The sequence below is a fragment of the Panicum hallii genome, chromosome 4, assembly GCF_002211085.1.
Source record: "Panicum hallii strain FIL2 chromosome 4, PHallii_v3.1, whole genome shotgun sequence".
NCBI lineage: Eukaryota > Viridiplantae > Streptophyta > Magnoliopsida > Poales > Poaceae > Panicum > Panicum hallii.
The window spans coordinates 25,498,567-25,506,089 of record NC_038045.1 but is presented as its reverse complement, the minus strand read 5'-3'; the positions used below and the strand labels follow the sequence as shown (position 1 = coordinate 25,506,089).

Here is a 7,523-nt window from a genome sequence, read left to right as displayed (position 1 = left end):
GAGTCGCCGTTGCCGGCCGATCTGCAGACTGTCGCTGTGATACAATAAGTGAGATCAGATGTGGTTGAGAGGGAGAAAGGAGAATGAGAGGCAACCAACGTATGAGATGGAAAAATATCAACCTTCCAAAACGCTCCGCGTTCTTGTTTCTTTTCCTTCCATCATGCAGCGGTGTCATTTATGTTCCTTCCTAAAACGTCGCACCAGTGTTTCTTTTCCTTCCATGAAATAAAGATGTCAGTTATTATCCTTCCAAAACAGATAATGACGCGAATTGTGGGTGATTGCATGTGCAAAGGAAAGTAAAGTGTATGCCAAAGAAAAATAATATGTGGGAACGGTGTGTGGGTACCTAAAAGATTTTGGTAAAAAAAAGTTTTAGCTTTTAGGTAGAATCATTTTCGTTCTATCAAAAAATAAGTTTTCACCTCCTTTCATGATCTAGCAAGTGGGATTTCCGTTAAAAGTACAGTATGTCTAATTTTGGTGAGAAAGAATATCAATTATTTTAACTACTCTACATTAAAAAAATTCAAATGGCGAAAGCTTTTTCGTTCTACCTCGCGGCTCCGCGGGATTTTGAGCCGCGTGACCAGTTTTCCGCCCATCCAGCGCCCGTCGTAGCGATCGCACGCCCTCTTCCCTGCCGCAAACTCCACTGCCGAAACTACCGCCGCCATCCTCCCGCAGCGATCGTGCGACGGGATCTCAGACCATCCCGCCGACCCTGCGGCGCCGCCTCCCAGTCCGCCATCACCTTCCTGCTGCTGCCGCCTCCAAGTCCGCCATCGCCTTTCTGTTGCTGCCGCTGACCCTGTGCCGCCGTCGCCTCCCAGTCCGCCTCCTCCTCTTCCAGCCTCAAATCTGGCCCACCTCCCCTGACCCGCCTCTCACCCCACGCCTCCCGACGGTTCCATCTCCACACCGACGCCCTCCCCCTCCTCGCCCACGCGACGCCCTTCCCCTCATGCCGCCACAGCCCGCGAAGCCCTCGCCCTCGCCTAGCGCCCTCCCCACACCGTCGTCCCCACCGTGTCCGACTCCGGCCTCCCCGACGAGCGCGGGTCGCTGGCTCTCCGCTGCTCCGCCGTCGACGCGCCGTGCCCTCGCGCCGCCGTCCCCCGCGCTTCGCCGCCGACGTGCGGCGCTGGCGGCCTCCCCACGACGCTCCACCGCGACTACCGCTGTCCCGCCGTGGATCCCGACTCCTGCAGCCCCGTCGCGCTGCTGCCGTCCCCGACGCGCGCGCCGCGACTCCTGCCGCCCCGCTTGTAACCTCCAGACTCACGGCGACTGTGCAAGGTATGCTTACAATCCAACCAGGCATCAACATTGAATGAGAAGCTGAACATCTGTTCTTTATAAAGTTTAGTACTGATCCTTGTACCGTCGTTGCAATTTTAACATTCCTGCTCCAGAACTCAAGCAATATGTTAAGACCCTTAGCACCTAGCAGAACATTCCAATTGACCTTTTATGTTGATCAGATAAGAAAGTAAATCACAATGTGATCGTAGGAACCTGAGGAATCTGGTGGGCTACTGATATCAAATTCATTTTCTGTGTGTGTGCTTCGTAACGGAAACACATCATAAAAGAGGGATATGCTTGATAAGAAAGCTGTAGGATATTTCCCCTGACACAGATGCTAGCCCTACTGAGCTCATCAGTTCCTTCAAACTGTGTAGGAAAGGAAACCATGTGACCATGTACTATCGGAATATCACTTATCATATTACAATTTTGTTATGAGAAGAGAATATTATGTTTGATAGTTCTAGATTTGACAATTCTGCTGCAAATAATAGTAGATATTTTTCAAAGTCTGATGTGTTTTAACATCCTTTTTATGCAGACTGTTTTCCCTATGGTTTGCACTCAGCGTGGCTATTCAAAATGGTACTGCCTTTCACTCCTCCTCCTCCTTGGTACCTTTACTAACAGGGCTACTCTTGCAGTAATTAAACAACTGTCTTTCAGAATTTAAACTTTTTTTGCGCACTTTGCTCACTTTAAAAGAATCAATTATATTGCAGGGGGTTATGCAGATCATGTTTTACATGCTTACTGAAGAAGCGGCACACAGATTCTACAATCATCTTGCATTATTACTAGCACTTTGCATAGCAAAGAGTGAGAGCGATCGATACAATGCTCTGATTTAGGAGCTGTTTTGGTCCCTGCATCCATCAATCTGAAATAGGTATTGCCTTGTCAGCCCAGTATTGAACTTTAGCCTGAAAAATTGCTTATGCTGCCCTGCTTTTTTCAAATACCTTGAGATCTTAAGCATGTGTCGCGAATCCCATTTAAGTTCCAATCCATTTGGAAAAACCATTGACTTGAGGTTGAAATTGTCCACCTGGGAAAAAGGAATATCATCTGTTTTAGTTATAGAATTGAAGTGAAAGAGCTTCTACCTTCTAGTTTGTTCGCTTGCTGTAGGATTTGTAGTTGCTTAGGTGCATGAAGTAGTGTTCTGCCTTTAGGGATCCCTAAAGGCATGGAAGGAGGAGACGAGTTTTATGCTCTCCTCTACTCTTTAAGGTTTATGTTTTTTGCATGTACTGCATAGTGCCATAGTACCAGTACTTGTACAAGGATCAGTGCTTGTGTGTCTTGATTTGGAATATGTAAGTCATCAGCCAAAGTACTTTTTTGTAGTGTCAGTTTCATGTTTGATGAATTTGCAGTTGCTTAAGAATTGTTGAAGTGCTATTTTCTCCCAATCACCGACGCATCAATCATCATGTCCACCAGTTTTAAGTGATCAAATGAGCAGCTCCTCGCTGCCAACAATGTGTGGCAATAGGTTGCATCAGGACTTCAGACTCAGAGCGTCTGAAATAGGGGACTTCTTGTATCCAGAACTCATTATGGCATGCATTTCCGATGATACGCCAACCTCTCGGCGTAGCCCAGCAAGGAAAAGATCCACTAATACAACTTAATAAAGAACTATGTGAGACAAATCGCCGTCCACACTCCACTAACCTTTTATGTTGATGCCCATACATAATGCTTTAATTCCAGTCATCTGGTGTGCTTGTGCTGATTCTTTTCTTTTTTTTGTTTTTTTCCTGAAAAGAATTAGATCAGTACTGATCCTTGTACCATCGTTGCAGTTTTAACATTCCTGCTCTAGAACTCAAGCAATATATTGAGAATCTTAGCACCTAGCAGAATATTGCAATTGACCTTTTATGTTGCTTTAATTATGGTCATCTTGTATGCTTGTGCTGATTCTTTTTTTTTGCTCCTAAAGAGAATTAGATCAGCATTACAACTCTGAAACTTCATTCAAATACAATATGGCTTACTTTTTGAAGTGCATCAACTGCAACCATTTGCTAATTATTTTTGTAGGTGCATCAGATGCGTCAATTTACTTAATAGAAAAAAAGAGAGATGTTCAGGTAGACTTTGGCTATAGGGATTACAAAAATTCAGTGGAAATTCAATACCCCTTTGGAAGGACTAGATTTTATGAACGGACTATGTTTTGCCATCTGATAATTATCAAATTCGTATATGATTTTGGTGAATAGGATGATCTACTCTTAGATGTAATGCATGCATCTCTTGTATAGCAGTTCGGAGAATTTTTTTATATATATATATCCAATTGATGGTTGTGAGCATCAATTGAAGTAAGTATCATCTGCTTTATTCTAAACTGAAAGATTGTTATCTATATTATTATACTAATTGTATTATGTTGATATTGGATCATGTACGGTTATCAAACTATCATAGATGGGTCCGGTGAAAAATAACAGGGGTCGTACTCCATTTGCGCTTGTGTTTGAGATTTCAGTTCACTAAACAGAGTTCTCATTAACACATTGTGTAGGTACTGAAACATCCATTGCATACCTATTGAAACATCAAAAAATTGAATTAAATATGTTGCAGGTTCGCCAAGGTTGTCAAGGAGGCGGAGAGCAGAGGGATCGCAGTTGTCTGTGTTCTTGGGACAGACCGACCTAAAGATTCGGTTCTTTGGTAGGTTCTAAATGTGTAACAGACACTGGGTGACTGGAAGCGATAGCATAAATGAAAAAAATATTATAACAGATGCATTATAATATGTCTTGTTCCTACTCAATTTACAGATGCATCATCTCAATTTATAACTGAACCATGCATTGCTTTAGGCCCCGCATTGTTCCAAAAGTCTGAAACTGAAGTTGCCTGCCTTAATGATGTGCGCCTGCCTTTTTTGTGGTTGATGTTGTCCTCAACTAATGGTTTAATTTGTTGTTTTACAGGTGAAGTAGTTGTTGCACAAAATCAGACAAAGTTAACAGGTAGTTCAGTAGAAACCCCTCTCTTCCCTGAATCCAAAAATGATGGGCAACTTGCAGACATTTGGAATACTAGCTGCTGCAAGTTTAATGTCCAGTGCACATACCATCTTTGTTGGCTGATTTTCATCTTTTTACACTTGATTTTTTAGCACCCGTAGCAATGCATGGGCATACACCTAATTGCTAGAGGTCAACTAATTTTGATCTAATTGCTAGAGGGAAAAAAGGTTTGTTCATTACAATATAAATTGTTTTTGAGGATTAGAAATTTATCATGAATGCAGTGCTGGTTGATATTAGGGTTGCAAACTTAGGCTTTCGTTATATTGCCCATAGGTTGGAGAATAGACAATAGGATGGATGCATCACAAGACAAACTAGACAAGTCGAGTGTAGTTTGTATGCTAGGGATTATGCTGTCAACAATTTTTGTAAGATGACTCATCATATGTATGAAGGGTCACGTTTGTTCCTTCAAAATAACTGGAAAATTCTAAAATGATGGGATTGGTTTCATATATGATAATATTGTTTAAGGTAACATGTATACTTCATCGTTACATGCCGTTGCAAATATTTCATATGATGAATATTGATGCTCACATGTGAAATTTGTTTCAGCCATAGCAACGTATGGGCATGGACCTAGTTTATAGTATAGATCAAAAAATGGGTCTCCACCCCCCTTTCGTCAAACCTCTCGACTTGGCAAGTGGGACCTCTGTGAGGAGTACGGTGGGTCTAATTTTGGTGAGAAAGGGTTTTAATTGTTTTAACTTTTATACTACTTGCACATGCACTACTCTTGGTAATATAGAAAATCACAATATCATTACACAAAGGCAAATATTAAAAATGATATTCTTTTACACAAGCAGTACCATACCAAAATATTTCGAACAGCTAGCCCTTTTTCTATTTTACTCGCACCATGCCTGTCTTGGTATCGCAGAAGTCATTATTAAGTGTATTTGTTGTGAAGTCTGGTGCAATCTCCTCAATGTAAACTGCTTAGATTTGAATTAGTGAAAAAAATAAAATGATTTAATGAAGCACCATCTAGTTATTTTAGCATCTGAATGAATGTTGGTGGAAAGTACCCTTCGGAGTAAAGAAGCACCACATTAGCCCCAAGAAATCACCCACGAGCTACCTTCGAAGTAGAAACTAATTTTCTATCCAACGGGGCATTTATAGGGGGCGGTTCACCTACCCTGTCCGTAATTACCCCTTTTTACCCTTCAACGACTATATTCTCTGAATATTCCAGGGGCATACAGTAATTTTCTCTCTAACCCTACTTTATAGCTTAGCACGCCCATCGGCTCGGTCTCCTCCTGCGAGGCCCTTTGACGCTTGGCCTTCGGCCTCCGAGCTTCGTCGGGTCTTGAGCGACCGGTCAATCGTTGAGTCACTCCATTCTAGCTTCGTCACCTCAACCGTTCGGGCACTTTCAGTCGAGACCCCCATCGGTGCTCTCCCGAAGCTCTCTGCCCCTTGTGTTGTTCGGCCGAAAGTAGGCTTTAGCCTTCGGATCTTGGCCTTCGTGTGCATCCGAAGGTAGCGTCCCCAACAGTAGCCCCTTGGGGGATGAGGGCTTTCCTTGAGAAGCTTGAGTCCTCGACACCTTCGGATCCCTTACCACAAAGCTGCTGCTACGTGAGAAGATCCGTGATATTCCCGCGAAAAGGGAAAAAGGAAAAAAGGGGAAAACACAACAAAAAGGAGAAAAAGTAACAAGAAAAAAAGACTTGGAGAGCCCCTCTTCATGCCCTCGGGACCATACTATTTGAAACGCGTGAAGATTATAATCGCAAGGGTAGAATTGACTTTTCACTTTTTAGCCGCTGTTAGGGCTATATAAGACGTGATTGCCGTCATTTTCACCTAGCTCACTCTTGCTTCAAAACCTTTGTAGCCCTCCCTCCTTCAGTTTCCTGCCATGGTTTCGCGCATCTTTGCGACCCTTCGGATACAAGTCTTGCAACTTCGTGCTAGTCCGCCGAAACCGATGGCCCCGAAGGCCGAGCGCCCGAAGCTGCCTCCGGCCACCATCCTCGGCCCAAGCAAGATGACTGAAGCCCTAATTGCCAACATGGGGAGATTAGGCATGGTTGCTGACGGCTAGGCACGAGCCCCCTGATCGAGGAGACTTCGGCCAACCCGCACGATGATGAAGTCATCGTCTTTCGCGACTTCTTCATTGCTTGGCTTTGGTTCCCGATGGACCCCGTTCTAGTGGAGATCCTTCATCCGTATGACATCTACACGCACCAGCTTACACCAAACTCCTTTGTTCGGTTGAACTTATATTTCTAGCCGGCCAAGACATGCCGCTTTCAACCATCCGCCGAAGGCTTCGCGTATATCCATAAAATCCACTACCAGCCGAAGACGGTCTCATCAATCACGCCGGACGGCCAAGAAGCCGAAGCTCAATACAGTTGCTACAACTTTGTCTACCATGACTTCGTCTTCAGCCCGGTGATGGCTTACAGGTACAAGTGGGAGGACTGGACTTCCTATTGGTTGTGAAGCACTGGGACCCTATCACCGGGACTCACCCCCTCGTTGTGAAGTAGGTCCAGAATCTGCCTGCGACCTGCCCCAGTGCAGATGTCAAAGAGACGCCCAACCATCGAGCTTTTGATAGGATGCTTCACGAGGTCCTAAAGGTCTTCGGCACCCGTGAGTGTCGCGTGTTGATGCTGGCCCATGAGGGCCGGCTAGTCCATCGCCTCCTGAAAGGAGAATGCCGAGGTGATTCCCGTTCTAGACTTCGGCTCCTCCTTCAACTTGCCTAAAGAAAGTAAGTATCTCCTTTGTCGACGACTTCGTACCTTTTACCTTCATTTTTCTTATCCCAGTTTTGGTTATGCATTTATTGATCTAGGCTCCATCGAGCACCGAACTGACGATATCCTCACCCGGAGACCTCCACAGAATATAAGGCCATCAAGCAGAAACTTGGTGGAACACGTGCAAACCGTGTGTTCTTGGCCTTCAAGGTTACAGCGCCCCAGCGCATCGCTGCTAAAAAGCACAAGGAAGCTGAAGACAAGAAGAAAAACAAACAAGTTGGCTAAACGTCAAAGGCTTCCGAAGGTGGTGGTAGCTGCTCTGCTACCGCACACCTTGAATGCAAGAAAAGGAAACATGGGATGAAGGCTGGCGGTGAGCGCAAGCGCTCCCGTCTCCATGATACAGTGCTTT

At 44.6% G+C, this 7,523-nt stretch overlaps 1 long non-coding RNA gene across 2 annotated transcripts; it reads left to right on the top strand.

The window, feature by feature from the left end:
* Nucleotides 1-623: 623 nt before the first annotated feature.
* On the top strand, nt 624-4,828 carry LOC112888657. 2 transcript variants are annotated; one of them, XR_003227876.1, is made up of 4 exons: nt 624-1,302; nt 1,856-1,899; nt 2,037-4,005; nt 4,272-4,828. It is a non-coding gene; the product is annotated as an uncharacterized LOC112888657 (long non-coding RNA). The 2 variants fall into 2 exon arrangements; XR_003227875.1 differs by having other exon boundaries at nt 1,856-4,005.
* The last annotated feature ends 2,695 nt before the right edge of the window (nt 4,829-7,523 follow it).